The sequence below is a fragment of the Peromyscus leucopus genome, chromosome 12 (assembly GCF_004664715.2).
Source record: "Peromyscus leucopus breed LL Stock chromosome 12, UCI_PerLeu_2.1, whole genome shotgun sequence".
NCBI lineage: Eukaryota > Metazoa > Chordata > Mammalia > Rodentia > Cricetidae > Peromyscus > Peromyscus leucopus.
This window is the reverse complement of record NC_051073.1, coordinates 71,498,108-71,517,525: the sequence shown is the minus strand read 5'-3', so window position 1 is coordinate 71,517,525 and position 19,418 is coordinate 71,498,108. Positions and strand designations below refer to the sequence as shown.

Genomic DNA, 19,418 nt, shown 5'->3' with positions numbered 1-19,418 from the left:
AGAAAAATCCATGGGCTCAAGAGATATCTCAGTGGTTAAGAGCACTTGCTACTCTTGCAGAGGATGTGGGTTGAGTTCCCAGCAACCACAAGGTAGCTAAGAACCATCCAGAATTCCAGTTCCAGCGCATCCAACACCCTCTTCTGAACTCCCTGGACATCATACAAGCACATGATAGACATACATACATACAGGCAAATCACTAAAACACATAAAATAAAAATAAAAGTATTTTTAAAAGTTGTGAAGAAAGAGAAATTTACTCACAATCTATTAAAAGTGATGGTATTTGTACCACATTTCCTTTACCCATTCTTCAGTTGAGGGACATCTAGGTTGTTACACAATGGAGTATTACTCAGCTGCTAAAAAGAATAACATCATGAAATCTGCAGACAAATGGAAGGAACTAGAAAAAAAAATCACTCTGAGTGACATAATCCAGACCCAGAAAGACAAACATGGTGTGTACTCACTTATAAGTGGACATTAGTTGTAAAGTGAAGGATAACCATGCTGCAATCCACAGACCCAGAGAGGCTAAGTAACAAGGAGGGCTCAGGGATGCATGGATCTTCCTGGGAAGGGGAAATAGAATAATTTCGTGGATGAACTAGGGGACAGGTGAGAATGGGAATAAGAGGGATCAGGTTGTGGGGTGGAGGGAGAGAATACTGAGAGAGACTGGAATTGGGGAGCATTTCAGGGATAAGGTTGAAACTTAGTGCAATAGAAACTCCCAGGAATCCACAAGGGTAATCCTGATGATGACTACAAGTAATAGCAGAGACAGAGCCTGAACCTGCCATCTTCTGTAATCAGGCAAGTCTTCCAGTGGAGGGATAGGGACACCAGCCTAGCCACAAAACCTTAGCCCTACAGTTTGTCCTGACTGCAGAATGTGCTGAGGTAAAGATGGCACAGAGCTGTGGAAGAGGCCATCTCATGACTGGTCCAACTTGAGACCATGAGAGGGAGCCCATGCCTGACACTGCCTGGAGGCCCAGGAACCAGAGTCTAGATAGCCCAGAGACCTAGGATAGAATGAACACAATGGGAAAAAAAAAGTCAACGAAATGATTCCTAATGATGCTCTGCTATACTCAGAGACCAGAGCCTAGCATAATCATCCTCAGAGAGACTTCATCCAGTAACTGATGGGAGCAGATGCAGAGAACCATAGCTAAACATTATGTGGAGCTCAGAGAATCCTGTAGAAGGAGCCAGAGGGGTGAAGGATCCCAAAGGAATAGCCCACAGAATCAACTAAGCAGGACTCAGAGGGGTTCACAGAGACTGAACCAACAATCAGGGAGCCTGTATGGGTTTGAACTAGGTCTTTTGCATATATGTTAAGGTTGTGTAGCCTGGTGTTCTTGTGGGGCTCCTAACAGTGGGAGTAGGGACTGTCTTTGACTCTCTTGCCTGCTTTGGTACCATTTTCCTCCTACTGGGTTGCTTCGTCTCTAGCCTTAATATGAGGGTATGGGAAGTGCCTAGTTTTATTATAACTTGATATGCCATACTTGGTTGATATCCCTGAGAGCCCTGCCCTTTTCTGAAGGGCCACAGAGGAGGAGTGGATCTGGGGTAGAGGAGAAGTGGGAGAGAAGGAACTGAGGGGAGAGGAGGGAGGAGAAGCTGACTTAGAATGTAATATATAAGAGAAGAATAAAGAAAAAAAGCAACAGTATTTATACAATTTATTTGAAAAAGACAATTGTTTCTCCACAACAAACAACTAGAAAATATTATTTTTAAGGATGGCATCTTTTGTAGAAATACCAGAAAATATCAAATCTGAGGGGAAAGGCAGGTACCAATGATAGGCAAGACTTCTACGGGAACTAGAAAATGTTGTTGGAGTTTCAAGGATGATTTTTCTTCATTCCGCTGTGAAGTTTCATGCTTTCATTTGTAATCAACTTACTTCACCAATGATAGGCAAGACTTCTATGGGAACTAGAAAATGTTGTTGGAGTTTCAAGGACGATTTTTCTTCATTCCGCTGTGAAGTTTCATGCTTTCATTTGGAATCATCTTACTTCATCCTGAAGAATTTCCTATAGCATTGCTTAAAATGTTGTTTGAAACACAGTCTCCAAAAAAAATGTTTTAATGAAAATACCTTTACTTTTAAAGAATATTTTTGTTGGGGATCAAAGCCATTTTTTTTAATGTACATGGCTTCTGGTGTGTATGTGTGCATGAATGTGTGCTGTTTTCTCTTTAGTCTGTTTGAGACTTGGTGAGTTTTTTCTCTCTAGGGACTAATTTACTATTATTATTATTGTTGTGATTATTATTATAGACATTTTGATCAGTATCGATTCATTTTTGCCTTATTCTCTCCTCTCTTTAGTTGGAATCTTTGATTGTATCTCTTTTATATTTTCCTAAATCAATTCACAGGCCAGTTGCAATTGATTGTATTATTATTAATGCTTATTCATCTTACAGTTTTTTATTGTTTCTTTATTCCTTGTGTTTGTATTCATCTTTGGGTATTTTTGTTGTCTTGAAATTAAATATGTTGTCTTCTATTGGTCATATACACTTTTAATGAGTTTTCAAACCTTAGTTATTATAAGATTTTGAAGTGTTTAAAGTAGATCCTATAATACTATAGAATGAACTTTCTCTAGATTTTCTATGTCTCCTGTGTTTTCTTGAACTTAATAATCCCACACTTCCTCATCCTTATCAGTTAACTCCAGAATTCGACTCATTTCTGAGTTTAGGATTCTACCTAATTTCTCCCTCTTAGTTTGCAGTTACTTGTTCATTATTGTTAGTGTGCCTTTTAAGTTTTGATGTAATATTGGACACTGTAGATGTGAACTTCAGAAACTTTGGGAGCTCTGGCATCAGATATTGATGGAAGTATTAAGGCAATTCCATGTAGTTAAAAGGGAGGTTTATTTTGGGGGGTAACTTACAAGTAAAGGGTAGGTTACAGGGTCCGTGAAAGGTGTAGCACAATCCGGCGGTGTTCTCTGGAGAACTCTGCTCTGCTCGGTCTACCTCCAGTGTCCAGGATCCAGGAACCAAGAGAGCCAGCCCATCTGGATCTTGGGTCTTAAGGGCTCCTGTCTCAGCCCCGCCTCATAGGCATGACAGTTACCGGAAGCCTCAATGGGGGTAGTACTTCCAGAGCAAAGCTGGAACAGCTACCCACTACAGAGATCTTATTTTTATATAAAGACAATGAAATTTGTTTCTGACAGGTGAACAGGTGAGCGCCAAGCACAAGGCCTGATTTTAGACTTGGTTAGATGTCCCTTTCAGTGCCTCTTCACTCCTGACGAGGCCCTCCTCCCATGATTGTGGCATCCTCTCTGGGTTGTGGTTCTTCATGGACTTTAACAGAATGCCCACATGGCTTACTAGGGTCCTTCAGCATGGTAGAATTTACTCCATCTTCTGGGCCTGAAATCCCTCCTGCTGCTGACAGCTCAGCTCAGCTTAGAAGTTTTCTTCACATGTGCATCTCAGGAACTGGGCAGATATCTAGGAACTGCTCCTCTTCTCTTCAGGATTCTCCCTTCTGGCCTAGCTAGCTCCTCAGAACTCCTCTCTCTGCTCCTCAGCCCAGCGAGCCTCATTCCCCCTCGGTCCCCCTGCTTGGGTACTATTTTTCCACAACTGAAGTGGAAAGGGGAGCAAAGGAAAAGTGGGGTGCCCACCTTGTGAGCTTCCCACCACTCAAGCAGAGGAATGCCTCAACTTCTGCCTGGTTTGGCTTCTTTCCAGGCTTTCACACCATTATCTCATAGACTTTGACCAAGTTTAACAGTTGGTTTTCATAAGAGGGACAGGCATGGCTAGAACTAGAACTCTGGAAAACCGCAAAGAAAAACAAACGATATGATCTTGCAAAAGTGAGCATCTATGGACATTATGATTTCCACTCAAATAACAGTGCTTCAAAGAACTCCTTACATGTGTACACCAGACATCTGGATATGAATGTACACAGAACAACTGTACAGGCCAGCAAGCTTTTAAAAATCCACTCAATAAAAGAATTGATGAATAAGCTGTTGATATTCTCACCAAACAACAGTAACGTTAAATGAACTGTAAGAGGCAATATAGGTGACTCTTCATAATACAATCCCAGGTAAGAAGTGAAAGTATTTGGGAGCCAATTGCTCATGAGGTCCTTTATATAATGTTAAGAACAACATTAATAAAACATGCTTTAAGATAAATACATACAGATAAGAACAATAACTGTATAGAAAAGGAAAGCAAGGAATGAGAAACACACAGCCCATAACAGTGGCTTCTTTGGGCACGAGTGGAACAGACAAACACACAGGTTCGTGTGGTCAAAGCCCTTATTTTCACATAGAAAGATGTTTTGTGAGTGTTTATTAAGTTAAATTACCTAAGTAAATTAAAGGCTACATATGCAAAAATTATAACTAACTTAATCTTCAATTCCTGTGTCTGTGGTGTGTGTGTGTGTGTGTGTGTGTGTGTGTGTGTGTGTACATGTACGTGTACAGTATATTTCAAACAGCAGACCTCAGGTACTGAGGCCCTGAAGGGGGAGGTTTTTAGTGGTAGAAATATCTGAGTCAGAATAATTTGATGACATTTGCTTCATTGCCTCTGAAGGCCTGCATAGTTCCTTAAATGTGTTTTAAAGACCATGGGTAAAATCCCTAACTGCCTTGCTCAGACACTTTAACATTGACCAGAGGCAGGCATATGGTGTCTGTAGTAGAAGTAGCCTAGCCAATCTCCTCAGCTCCACTCTTCCTTAGAGTCTTCCACCTTAGCTTTCCAGAGCACTGTGAAGGGCAAGGTTGACCAGATGGTGTTTGTTATCGTTTCCTCTGGAATCAGGTCTTTAATGAGCTCAGATTTCTGTCTGTAGAAAAATATAAGTAGCTTTGTGTGGTCATGAAACCCCAACTGTGCACACTCACACTTTCCCCGTGCTTCTGTCCATCCCATCCTGTCTACAATGATCACATTCACATTTTATTGACATTTTACTCATTTTCAAGGCTCATTTCACCTTTCATTCATTTGTCTCTGTCTCTCTCTCTCTCTTATATGTGGTATGCTGTGCTGTGTATTAATGATGTGTGTGAGATAATGTTCATATGTGTGAGTTCAGACACATGTGTACCATGGTGCAAGCATGGAGCTGGTGATCAATCTCATATGCTGGCCCTTGCTTTCTACTTTTTTTTTTTTTTTTTTTTTTTTTTTTTGACATGGGGTCTCTTCATTGTTTTCCCCAGTGTGTGCTCCAGGTTAGCTGGCCAGGAGTTCCCAGGGAGTCTTCCGTATCTTTTCCTCATCTTTCTTCAGGAACACAAGGATCACAGATGTGTGTGAATCCAGCTTTCCTGTGGCTTCTCGGAATCCAAACTCACCAGGTTTTTGTGGTGAGCACTGGGCCGTTCCCCACTGCTCCTCTGTGGCCATTTCGTTGAATACCTGCGAAGAAGGAACAATGGTTTGAACATGAAATATGCCCCAAAGCCTCAAGCACTGGGGCCTTGGCTGATAGCTGGTGAGAAGTGGTTTGTTACTGTGGGCTCTGACCAAACCAATGGATGTATCCCTTGACAGATTCATAATACCATGGCATCATGAAAACAGCAAAAGGTAGACCCTATTTGGCAGAGCTTGACCTTTGAGGACAGGCTCTGTAAAGGAGTATCTGGTTCTTATTTAGATATGCTCCCCATCCTCACCCACCCCCACACGCATTTCCTGGCTTTGAAGACTTAAGTAGTTTTCTCTACCATACAATCCTGACACCGTGGTGTTATGCCTCAATTTAAGTTCACAGCATTGGAGCAAGCCAACCATGAATGAAACCTCTGGAACGACAGACAAAAAGAAAGAAAGAAAGAAAGAAAGAAAGAGAGAAAGAGAGAGAGAGAGAAGGGAGGGAGGGAGGGAGGGAGGAAGGAAGGAAGGAAAGAAAGAAAGAAAGAAAGAAAGAAAGAAAGAAAGGAAGGAAGGAAGGAAGGAAGAAAGAAAGAAAGGAAAACCCTTTCCTCTTTGAGACAGTTTTTCTCAGGTGTTTGTTTGTCACAGTGATGAAAAACCGGGCTGGCATAAACATGGAGAACTAAGCCAGGCATGGAGCTTGCAAATTGCCTCTCGGTAGCAAACACAGACTTGGTGATGGAGGTGCCCCTGTGGATCAGAGGGACCAACCTAAATGGCTCTAAAACTCTGGTCTCTGTCCCAACCTCCCAGACAGACATGGTTTCTAGGCAGCAAACTATGTGGACAGAACATGGGCTTTGGAATTAGACCAACATGGGTTAAATTCATGATCCATCTTTCCCAATGTATCAAATCTTTGGGAATTAAAATATTAGCTCCTTGAAAATAACGAGAGAACCATTTACGAACAGTGCGGATGGTTCTGCCCACAGTTTCATTCAGTTAGTCGACGTAACTCAGCAGCCAGGAGATGACACACTGTAGCCTGTTGCTGGCACAGAACCACATATTCTGCACTTCAGCCCAAAACTGCAGGCTTTCCAAGGCACTCTTGGGTAGGAACAGCATTTTCTTTACTTATTTCAAAATTGAACCCTTAGGTGAGAGGCTACTCTTGCTGTGTGAATCAGAAGCATTCTGCGAACCTCTCTGAGGTTTGATTTTCCTCATTCTTAAACAGGCTTAGAAAGAATGCATTATCCAAATAAGGGCCCGGGAACTCCTGTTGTCATGGTGTTCTGTTGCTCGAACAGAACACTGTAGATCAGGCAGTTTATGAAGAAAAGAAGTTGAAGTACAGCTTACAAAGATTGTCTCCCAAACTGTAAGCTTCTCACCTTGTTGATAGTTTCCTTTGCTCTGCCAAAGGTTTATTTTCATATTATCCTGTTTGTCAGTTCTTGGACTACTTCCTGGGCTATTGAGGTTCTATTTAAAGTTCTTGCCTATACCTTGTCTTGAAGTCTATTCCCTATGTTTTCCTCTGGCACAGTGGTTCTGAACCTCTCTACTGCTGAGACCCTTTCATATAGTTCCTCACATTGTGGTGACCCCCCCGCAACTGTGAAATCATTTCATTGCTAGTTCATAACTGTAATTTTGCTATTGTTATGAACCGTAATATAAATATTTGATACGTAGGATATCTGATATGCAACCCCAGTGAAAGGGCCATTTGGACCCCCAATGGGGTTATGACCCCCAGGTTGAGAACCTCTTCTCTAGCAGCGTTATGGTTTCAGGTTTTAAATTAAGGTCTTTAATCTCCTTTAATTGATTTTTGTGCAAGGTGGGAGATAAAGATGTGATTTCATTCTCTAGTGGGCATATCCAGATTTACCAGCACCATTTATTAAATAAGCTATTTTTTTTTCTCCAGGGTGTATTTCTTATACATTTATTTATGGCATGCATGTAAAGGTCAAAGGACAACTTGCATGAGTTGGCTCCGTCCTAAGACCATGTAGATTCTGGGGTTTGAACTCAGGGTGTGAGGCTGGATGGCAAACATGTTTACCTGACGAGTGACCTCACTAGCCCCAGGGTGTGTTTGTGATGCTCTTGCCCAAAAGTTGGGAGTGATAGATGTATGGGCTTGTTTCTGAACCCTCTCCAGTTGTTCTGAGTCTGCTTTTGTACTGGTACTATGACGTCTTTGTCACTGTGGCACCATAGTACAGTTTAAAGCCGGATATTATAATCCTCCTGTTGTGTTCTTCCTGAATAACAAACTATGGAAATGATCTCTTAAAGTATGTTGTGCTCTTTCTACTTAGCATTGCTTTGGCTATCCATGGTCCTTGTATATCCACATGTATTTTTGCAATAATTTTTTTTATTCTAGATCTGTGAAGAATGTCATTGGAATATTGATAGAAATTGCATTGAATCTGTGAATTACTTTAGGTAATTTACCCATGGGAACAACACTAGTTCTGCTAATACAGGAACGTGCAAAGTCTTTACATCACTAGTGTCTTCTTCAATTTCCCACTTCACTGTCTTACAGTTTTCTTTGTAGAGGTCTTTTACCACCTTTCTTAGATTTGTTCTCAGGTAGTTTAATTTTTTTACTTGTTGTGAATTGAATATTTTCCCCAGCAAGTTCATTACTCGTATACAAAAAAGCTATTGGTTGTCATATGTCAATTTTGTATCCTGCAACTTTAATGAAATTGTTTATTAGAGCTGAAAGTTTTTCTGATAGAATCTTAATGTATAAAGTTATACCATCTGCAAGTTAAAAAAACTTTAACTTCTCTTCCGAACTTTTTAAAAATCTCTTTTAGATCTTTTTCTCCTTATTGAAATAGCTAAGACTTTGAGTACCATATTGAATAAGACTAGAGAGAGCGGATATCCATGTCTCATTCAAGATTTTAAAGGAAATGACCCAACCTTTCCCCTTTTAGTATAATGTTGGCTATAGGTTGTCATATACAGCCATCATTATGTTCAGTTACTTTCAGTCTATTCATGGTTTTTTAAGACATTTATCATGAAGCCATGTTAGACTTTTCCAGATTTCTTTTCTGATTCTGTTAAGATGGTCAAGAATTTCCTTGCTTTTTAATTGTGCATCACATTTATTGGTTTTTATATTCAATCAACCTTGCATCCACGAAATGAAACCAACTTGGTTAAGTTGCATGCTTTCCTTAACGTGTTCTTGAATTTGATCTGCAATTATTTTGTCATTCAATTTTGCACGCATGTTCAACAGAGAAATTAGTCTGTTGCTTGTTTTTTATTGCTACCAGTTTTGGTGTAAGGACAATCTGGCTTTGTAGGATAAATTTGGCATTTCGTGGAGCAGTTCGAAAGTATTGGTGCTGAAAATTTCTTAAAATTTTTGTAATATCTAGAATATAGAAAAAAACTACAAAAATAAACTTTACACACACCACTACCATCACCACCAACAACCAATAAATAGGCAGGTGAACTTAACAGACAGTTCTTAAAAGAAGAAATATGAACAGTCTTTTTTTAATGTTCAGCATCCTTAACCATCAGGGAAATGCAAATTAAAACTACTTTGAGATTTCATCTCAACCCAGTCATAACGACAATCACCAGGAAAACAAATGACAACAATGCCAGTAAGGATGTGAGGGAGAGGGGTCTGTCACTGTTGAATGAGTGCAGCCACCAGAGAAGTCCACAAACAAACAAACAAACACAGCTAGACTAGATCTACCTTGTGAGCAATGAAGCCACTCGATTAATGCTTGAACAAGGCTCTATGTTCAAACTCAAGAGTGCCTGCATGTCCATTAATAGCTGCTCTAGTCACAGTCACAGAGATGTTAAAGCAGCCTAGGTGTCCATAACTTGATGACCGGGTAATAGTTTTATTCCTCCATAAAGGAATATGAAATTTGCAGGACAATGCACAGAACTGGAAAATGTTAAATTAATTGAGGTAGCTCAGGCTCAGAAAAACAAACCCTACATGTTGTTCTCTGCCATATGCAGATCCTAGCTCCCAACTTTTATATCATATTTTTGTGTTTATGTGGGAGTGGCTGTGGACAGAGTTCATGAAACTAGAAACGGACCATGAGAGAAGGGAAAAAAGTGCTAAGGGAAAGGATGGGGAAGGTGAGGAGAGGATGCATGTGACAAGAAAACAGAAAGATGGTGTGGGGGTGGGGAGCAGAAGGGTACAGGTGAGAGACAGATTAAAATGATGGGGGAGATGAGCAGGGAGAGGAAAACATTGACCAAAACCAAGTGTTATCAAATGTCATAAGGGTGTCTGTCACTACTAACTGGGAATCTCAGGGACAGAATGCCTGCATATGCAGAGGGCTTTGATACTGCATCATAACATGGCAGAATGTAAAACCCAAATGTGTATAAAACAGGCTGTGAGAGCCAGCTGAGCTGACTTCGAACAGCTCACTCTGAGAACGGACTTGCTTCTGCAGCAATGGGACTGGGCCGCTCCTTAGGGCTCTCCCTTTAACCAAATCCCCTCCTAAAGGCCCATCTTTCAGGACTGTTATATTGGCAATTAAAGTCCCAACGTGTGAACTTCTGGAGGGCGTAGTCCACTCAATGGACTTGCCATCTCTTAGTTTTCTTCCTCTGAGGGAGTAGGATTTACATCCCCGGCACCCCGCAAGAAAAGGCAGAACTCCATCAGTACAGTATACAACGAAGAATACAAAGGACAGGACCTCAGCGCCAGGTCAAGAAAGTTCACCTATCTCCTGCCTTTCAGGGTAGGCACTTAGAAGGTTGAGCCATCATTATGTGCAAGGAGTATCGTACCCAATGCCACCATGCTGCAAGGAAACTCAAGGAGAGGGAGAGGTGACTAACCAGTTTTCTATTCTGAGCAGAGAGGCAGTATGAACTTCTGGACTGAACATGCTTCTAGGCGATTCTAATCTACCTCTGAGCATCTTCCAGCCGAGGCCCAAGCATCCTGAAGTAAAAGCAAACTGACTCTTTTTGTGGGCTTTTGAATTCCTGGCACAAAGAATCCATGCTCCTGGTAAAATTATTTTGTGTTTCTGAGTCTGGGTACAGTTTTTCAAGTGTCAATAGAAGCTGAGTCTAGGAACTCTGAGCAATGAACAAAACTTATTTGATGTTCCAGGTCCAGTCTGTTCCAGTACTGTCTGCTGCCTGGCCTTACAGCCTTAGAACAGCCTTTGTTTTATGGGTCTACAATTTCTCTTTAGATATACATGTCCAAGTCACTCAAACAGATAATGGATGTGAAAGCACTCTGGAAACTGGAATGTTCTGTACCAATCATATACTACATGTATATGATACCTGCTCCTGAAGGATTCTGGTTGGGGAGCATTCTAATCAGGATCCTGCTGCAGTATCTGAACTCCTAAGACCAAAGGCTCTTGGCTTGAGGCCTCAAATTAATCCCTTGTTAGAGACCATTAAATCCAACTGCCCATCAAACAAGGCATTGCTATACCTATTATAAAATAAAACAGCTGAATACAGTGTGCTTCATGGGGGGAAAAAAAGAACAAAAGTAAAAAAACAAATTTAGAGCAACCATCAAAAAAAGCCCTGTTATATTTGGATGCCAAGCAATGGACAGAATGATAGGCTACTTAGAGCTTTCTGTAGGCTTATCTTAGTTTGGGTCTTTATTGCTGTGAAGAGACACCATGACCACAGCAAATCTTAAATAATGAAAACATTTAACTGAGATGGCTTACTTACAGTTTCAGAGGTTCAGTCCATCCCGGTGGGGATCATGGCGGCATGCAGGCAGATGCAGTGATGGAGCAGAGAGTCCTACATCTTGACTCAGAGGTAACAGGAAGTCAACTGATTGTCACACTGAGGGATGCTTGAGAAAAAGACCTCAATGCCCACCCACACAGTGACTCACTTCCAACAGAAGTTGTGGGCCTGACTAAAGGTGTACCCTCTAGCTTCAAGGTCTGAATTAAAGGTGTGTGTCATCCAGCCTCCTCCAACAAGACCGAACTTCCTCCAACAAGGCTACACCTCCTAATAGTGCCACTCCCTATGTGTTCATGGGGCCAAATGCATTCAAACTACCACAAGGCTATTTCCAGAAACCCCTGGAAGGAGAGTGGAAGGAGGAGAGATTAACATGCTTTTAGAACCTACAGTGTGCCAGGCACCATGCCAGATTCCACCCATATGCCATCTCACTCAACCCTTACAATGACTCTTTCCCAATGAGGAAACAGACATTGGTCTAGATTGTCTTGACCAAGTTCATACCTGTGGCAAGGCAGCGTCAAAGCCTGGGCCTGGTAATGTTATGTAATCAGATGTTTCCTGTCCCAACTGTTTATTCCCAAATACCTGTCAGCCAGCTTCCCAAATTACCACACAGAGGCTTATGTTAACTATAAATGCTCAGCCGATAGTCCAGGCTTGTTACTAGCTAACTCTTACACTTAAATTAACCCCTAACATAGATAAGTATGGCATTCTCATCTTGCTTCTCTGAGTTTGACGGAAACTCTCTGACTCTGCCCTTCCTCTTCCCAGAATTAGTCTGGCTCTTGTACTCAATCTCTTCCTGCCCAGCTTATTGGCCAGTCAGCTTTATTATTAACAATGAGTGTAATCCACAGCAGTGTTACACCATGTTGTTAAGTCCAAATGTATTTTCTCCCTTGAATCATTTTTCTACTCACATTACTAAAAAACAAAAACAAAACAAACAGACAAACAAAAACCCTGATTATCCCTGCTCAGGTATTTGCCTGTTGGTTCATAGAAAACGTATTCTATCAATTCCTTCTAAACTCTCATAGTCAAGTAAGTAATATCTCATTTGCACAGGACTTCAGTGTTTACCAAATGTGTTTACATCTTTTATTTCTTGATCTTTAACAGGAAGACATGTGTGACAGCCAGCATCATACAGATGTTCATCAAGGGAAGGATTTGAGCTTCAGTTGCTGCCACATAAAGGCTTTCCATCATGCTCGGGCTGTCCACAAAATGGCCTCTTCACATCATTGACTATATCACAACAAAACACATGCTTTTATGAGAAAGGTAGCTATAAATCTGTTTTCAAAATTACTCTTGGATACCTGCAGTTGCTTTGTGGTTGACTTCCTGTTGCCTCTGGTTAGATAGCTACTTTGTTTTCCCTTGTAATGTGTCTGGTAGAAAAAAGTTTTCTCCCTCACCGTATCTGACCAAGGATGGCTTTGAGCATCTGATCCTCCTGTCCCTATCCCCAAGTTCTGGGAGTGCAGGTACAAGGTACCACACTTGGTGTATGTGGTACAGGGACTGACCCAAGGGCTTCAAGAATACTAGACAAGAACTCTAGCAACTCAGTTACCTCCTCAGCCAGAGAAATGGCTCCTTGGCTCCCAAATGATAAGAGATTGTGAGGGGATTTGCATAAGGCCCAGAGTCTGTTCAAACTTGTAATGTCTCCCCGACATGGGGAGGGAAGTTGTTCTCAGAGCCACAGCAATTAAAAACACAGAAAGCTGGGGGGAGGGGAGGGTTATGCCTTTCCATATTTGTGTACAGCTCCTGAATCCTAGAAACTGCTCAGTTGGGAATAAATATTTATCTAAGCTACAAGAACTGGAATGATCCTCACAATGATTATTGGGGTAGCTGAGCAGTGCAGTATTTCAGTTACGTACCTTTCTAAGACCTCTTCTGTTTCTCTGATTTTATCCACAGAAATAACCACATGTTGATGACAAGGTGGTATAGACATTTCCTTACTGTAGGATGCTTGAATGTGAGACCCTGCAAATAGTTGAAACGTCCACCAATAGGGAATTAGTTAAAGCAGTGTTTTTTGATTTTAACAGAAATGATACAAAGAGGACATCTCCTCTTTTATGCAATAAATATTACAAAATGCTATTAATCAACAATGATACTGCCCCATGAAAAAGAAAAGGAATAATGTTAGGCAGATCTGCCCCACCAGCACCTCTGGAAACTACTGTCAGCATGCTGGCAGGGAGAAGGTTCTTTAGTGGGTCAAATGATGATATCTCTAGAAGGCTTATAGATTAACATTAATAATTTATCAACTTTAATTTCCAAGCTCCTGGTTTTACTAAATGCTGAGAGAACACTCACAAATAATCTATATTTACAACTCTTTTATAGTCCTGAAATTGTTTTATAATACAGAGTTTAAATTTTATCTGTCCCCTGCTCAACAAGAGGGAAACATTGCCTGGTACTAGAAACCTAGCCAACTACCCAGGGCTGTCATGAAGCTGTGGATCCTGGAGGAGAATGTATCAACACCACTTTACTATACCAGCATAATCTTTAACTACACTCTAAATACTGGTCCCTATATCCACAAGCAAGTGTCCTCAACGGGGAAACTTCTCTTTGCAACAGAAGAAGACCATTACAGAAAACCATAATCAATCAACACGTAGAGTTGTGGACCCAGGTCCCAAAGGACACATCCACAGAACAGCTCCAGAACCCAAGGCTCAGGGATCACTGCAGAAGAGCAGGTAAGTGGAAAGAATGTAAGAGCCAGAGAACAGGCAGTTTGCTGTGAGGCTGTGTCTCCTAGGAATGTCAGAAATTACACCCATGAAATAAAAATAAAATAAAATAAAACTACACCCATTAAAGATCTCACCAACATGACCGTCTAAGCATGGGCTAAGCAAAAACAACAAACAGCATGCCAAAGTGGATGGAAGGAAGCCAGGAGGCCTTGCAAAGAGCTAAAGATAACCGGGAATGCAGGAGAAAAGACAAAGTCTTTCCCAGGGAAGAGCACACCATTGAGTTAGCCAATACCCAATTATCAGCCCTGAAAGTAAACATACAAGCAATATTATGCAAACTGAGCAGGTTGTACTTATGCATTTAGTAATGTATACAATACATAAATACATCTATATGTAACAGTAATTAATGAAAAAAGAGGACATGAATCTGAAAAAGAACAAGAGGGGTTATATATAGGAGGGTTTGGAGGTAGGAAAGGGAAGGGAGAAATGATGCAATTATATTATAATCTCAAAACAGACAAAAATATTTTTTAAAAAATTGTATCTGTTCCATTGTTATTTACAGTGCAGCAGATTATGCGAGCTTTCTCTTGGAACGAACCTGTTGTACAATCCTGTATCATTGAAACCACCTGGCTAGTTCTGGCCCTTTTCTTCCTTTTGACTAACGAAATTACTTTCCAAGTGGAATGTTGGAGACACGGAAGCAACATTGAGGTCATGCAGGGAAGATCTCCCCTCATAGCTGATGCTGGCTTTGCCTTCCCACCAGGAGCCCAGGACTTAGATAGCAGCATCCAGCATGATGTCACTCTCAGTGGAGCAGAGGATTTGCTTCTGGGAGTCCATTTACACAAAGTGTGAACCCATGCCTCTCAACACGAAACAAGAAGTTTGGGCTGAAGCCACACCCTTACCCCTACACACACACACACACACACACACACACAACACACACACTGAACTGGAGCAAGTGTGCAAAGTGGAGCCATTTTGTCTTTGGGTAGCTGAATGTATGAACTTTCTTCTGGCCATGGACCTGTGCATAATATATATATATATAAACCCACGCTGGACAAATTATCCAGAACAATCTTTCTATAACATCTCCTGGCCTTAAACTACACAATTTAATACAAACAAGCAAAAACAGGTCCCTAACTCAACAGTCAAGGTCTCAAGCAATGTTAACCCATCTTCTTCCCAAATCATGTGTCCCTCTCTCCTGAATCGCCTCCATTCCAAGCAAACCGGCTGCCATGTCCTGAACATAGCATATGTGTTTCTTCCTTCAGCTGTTGCTTATGCTGTGTTCTGTGCTATGGGTGTTCCTCCAGTCATCCTTTCCAACCAGAAAATTCCAACCAGTTTTCTTCAGGGAAATTGGTCCAGTTTGGATGTGTGCTGAATGTGTCAATTCTCAGTTTCTCCGTCAGTGTCTAACCTCCATTTTGAAGTTTTCAGAGGGTGGACTCTTAGCCTGACTGTCCTGTTTAGTGGTGAGGCCTCTGAGAGATGGTTAGACTTAGATCAGATCCCCAAGGTGGAGTCCCTGTGAGTGAATAGCAGTGGCATTGTAAGAAGGTGTTCTCTCTCTCTCTCTCTCTCTCTCTCTCTCTCTCTCTCTCTCTCTTTCTTCCCCTCCCTCCCCCTCTATTTCCCTCCCTCTCTCTGCCTTGAGGCTCTTGCAGCAAAAAGTTTCCAGTCATATATAGATATTTGAACATCCAGAGCTGTGAACTGTGGCCTAAATACATGCTTTTCCTGTGTAAAGCAACTCTTCCTTGGGTTAACGGGGAAGGACAGCAGTATATCCAGAATCGTTTTGAAACAAAAGAGACTAGGACTACATTTAAGATTTGTGGTTAAGGCTGGAGCATAGTTCATTGGTAGAGTGCTTGTCTAGAACAAGTACAAGTACAAGAACTAGTACAAAGCTTTGAGATCAATCCCCAGTACGCACAGAAAGAGAGAGAGAGGCAGAGACAGAGACAGAGATAGAGAGCAGAGAGCAAAAAAACAGGAAAGAAATGGAATCAATCTAGATGTTCATCAAGCATGGTCTGTATATTTTATTGTATATGCATAGTATAAACACACAACGTACATACAAGAGCACTTGCAGAGGACCTAGAATGCACACGATGGTTTAAAACCATGTGTAACTTGGGGTTGGGGATTTAGCTCAGTGGTAGAGCGCTTGCCTAGCAAGCTCAAGGCCCTGGGTTTGGTCCTCACCTCTGAAAAAAATAAAATAAAATAATAAAATAAAATAAAAACATGTGTAACTCTAGTTCAGGGGATTTGACACCCTCTTCTGACCTCTTCAGGCAGTGGGCATGATTGTGGTACACATACATATAGACAGGCAAAATACTCATGCACACAAAATAAAAAATAAGTAAATCTTTAAAAAAAGAAATTGAAACTTGTTAAATTTGTGGGAAGTTGAATGGAGCTGGAAAGTATTAAGTAAGCTAACCCAGTTCAGGAAGACAAATACTGTAGTTCTTTCTCAGATGTGTAGCTTCTGAGTTTTCTAAAGGGGCACATGAGTGGGGAGAAGAGTCCTTAAGGGAAAGGGTGGTGAGAACACACGTGACATGGAACTAGGAGGTCAGAATAAAGAGCAAGTGCTGGAATCGGGGCAATCTTATTGAGATCTACATGTATTAATAACTGGAGGCAGAAACAACCATTTGATAACATTTTAGTACGTCTTGCCTGGTCATTTCAGTAACAACAAAGTACTCCGCCCACCTTGAGCCTACTTGTCAACACGATCATTGGAATGAAAGGAAGACTCGGTTGTCCCTATGAGTCAGGGCGGATTGCCCAATCCAGGATTTTGAGACAAGTGGATTCAATCTCAGTCCATCTCTCATTTCCCCTTTTTTAAGTTCATCTGCAAAGAGAGAAGGTGGTAAGAGACTGCATTCTGGACTAGTGAAAGTACAGCCGCCGCTTTGCTCATAGTGAAACATCACCTAGAAAGGAGAAGTGACTGTTGGCAGCCCCATGGTGACAGCATTCGGTCTGTGAGCTCTGAGGGGTTGTGTTTGCCTTGCTCAGTAAATATTGAATGAGTAAACAGAGCCCAAGCCAGCTCTAGAATGAGTTTCTCTTGTCGCTCTGGAGTCCGTGCCCTTTTCAAGGGATCAGCATCTTCCTCTTCCTTAAGTGTGTGTGAGTCCACAGACCCTGTATCTCTTCATTCATGTTTCTCCTTGTCCCAATATTTGGTGTGTTGATGTAACCAACCGTCTTATTAAATAAGAAACACAGAAACAATGTAAAAGAGAAAGTCGAGAGGTCAGAGCTCAGAGCTAAATCTCACCCTTCCTTCTGCTGTCCCAGCTTCGCGAAAAGAGACCTACTTCCTGTCGGTTAGTTTTTTTAAAGTATGTTGTTCTGCCTTCTCATTGGTTGTAAACCCAAACACATGACTGCCTCGTCACTGTCTGAATGTACAGCCCCCTAGGTCTTAAAGGTATATGTCTCCAATGCTGACTGTATCCCTGAACACACAGAGATCTTATGGGATTAAAGGCGTGTGCCACCACCGCCACACTCTTGCTATGGCTCTAATAGCTCTGACCCCCAGACAACTTTATTTATTAACATACAATCAAAATAATAATTCAGTACAATTAGATTACCACCACATTTCCCCTTTTCTATTTTAATAAAAAGAAAAAAAGCAAAAGGTTATAACTAACAAAAGAAAAACTATATACAAAAGTACAATAACTATATACAATATATACAAGTAATAAATACCTAAACAGGTATTTGACAAATCAGAGAAAATAATTCCATTATCTATCCTATTTTGGTAAATCCAAGATGTATCTAATGCACTTTCTATCCTAATTAATTTTCAACTATAACTAACTAATCTTCAACCATAACTAACTAATCTTCAACTCCCTCAGAGACCCAAGAAGGGAATAATATTAGCTAACAAAAATAAAAACAGGAAGTGCATGCAAGCAACTTCCAAAAAATTTTGTGAGTTGACAGAAACAGCCAGCTGCCTGGGCAGTCACCTGAGGTTTCTCCGCAGTGTTGGGGCATCATCTTCAGCCTATAGGCTTAGTGTATCTGACAGACTCATTTGTGAAGTAGGATGTACACAAGGTCAACAGTTCAACCTCACATTGGGTGAGAGCAGTCCACGTACCAGAAACACCTGAATTCCACTAGTGTCCTGTCATGATTCAGGATTTTAAATTCTGGAAATTGTTGACAGTTTTTTAATTCAGCTGTCCATTCTTCTTGGCTGTGTATATATGGCTTCATCTCAGCATCCCCTTCTTCTCCACATCCCTCTATTAAATGCCAGTCTACTTTCGAGAGGCATGAGCTTTCAGCTGCTGTTCCATTGTACAACAGAATCCATTGGCCCTCTGCCTGTTAAGCTGCTTTGAAGAAAAGGGCACCGTACCTTTTCCGGATGCGAAGGCCATTTCAGGGATGGGGCCGTATTGTCCTGGCCTCAGAAGATGCCTTTTGATAAAGCCATAACCACACTTGTTTTGGCAAGAATCAGTAGTCCCTTGTTTCGTGTTCTGTCTGTCCATTTTGTCCTGTTGATTCGAGGATACTTTGTTGTCCAGTGGCTAACTTTTGCCACAAGGAAAGTTGACTCCTTATGCAGTTTCTTCAATGCCCATATTTTCTCTGAAGTAGATTAGTACTGCCAGGAGCTGACATGTCTCAAAAAAGAAAAATTTTCTAAGTTATTAAAACATTTTAAATGCCATATTCTGTAGATCTCTGAAGGGTTTGAAGATGACCTGTCTAAAACATCTCTGCTTAATTTTTTAAAACATATCTAATCTGACTACAAGTTCTATGATAATGTCTAACTACTAGCTTTCATTTCTTTATATCCTAATAGTTGATAATAATAACATTCAAGGATCAGAAATTTGCATTACATTGTTAAATGGATGGAATAAATACAATTAGAAATATACATATAGCATTTTCTAACAATATCAGTTTCAAATTTGTATACAATATAAAACAATCCAATCCAATGTAAAGTATTTAAAATTAGTAATTGTCTTTTTCTTTTCTTTCTTTTTTTTTTTTTTTTTTTTTTTTTTTTTTTTTTTAAAACAAGAACCTTAAATCTAATCTCCTTTGCTTAGCCTTTTTCCTAACCCTTGACAATAACTTGTAACCAACCCCCCTAAATACTGAAAATTATCCCAGACCCAAAACCCATTAAAAAGACCAAAAAACCACCCGCCCCACACCACCTCTTTGGGAATGTGGGCGTCGTATTCTTAAAATTGCTTCCTGCTGGGTATGGGCGAAGTTTTCTTTATCCTGAAAGAAAGATTTTAGGTTAATTGTCAAATTCTAGGAGAGGTAACTATATCCTTCATTATCCAGTCTGTGTATAATGCCAAAGTTCAGGGTTTATCTCAA

General features: G+C 40.8%; 1 long non-coding RNA gene across 2 annotated transcripts; it reads right to left on the bottom strand.

Moving 5' to 3' along the window:
- Window positions 1-5,202: 5,202 nt before the first annotated feature.
- On the bottom strand, window positions 5,203-17,338 carry LOC119088802. 2 transcript variants are annotated; one of them, XR_005092542.1, is made up of 4 exons: window positions 17,314-17,338; window positions 16,737-16,881; window positions 13,122-13,230; window positions 5,203-5,460 (listed from the first exon to the last, which is right to left on the bottom strand). It is a non-coding gene; the product is annotated as an uncharacterized LOC119088802 (long non-coding RNA). The 2 variants fall into 2 exon arrangements; XR_005092541.1 differs by lacking the exon at window positions 5,203-5,460 and adding an exon at window positions 12,298-12,474.
- Between the last annotated feature and the right edge of the window lie 2,080 nt (window positions 17,339-19,418).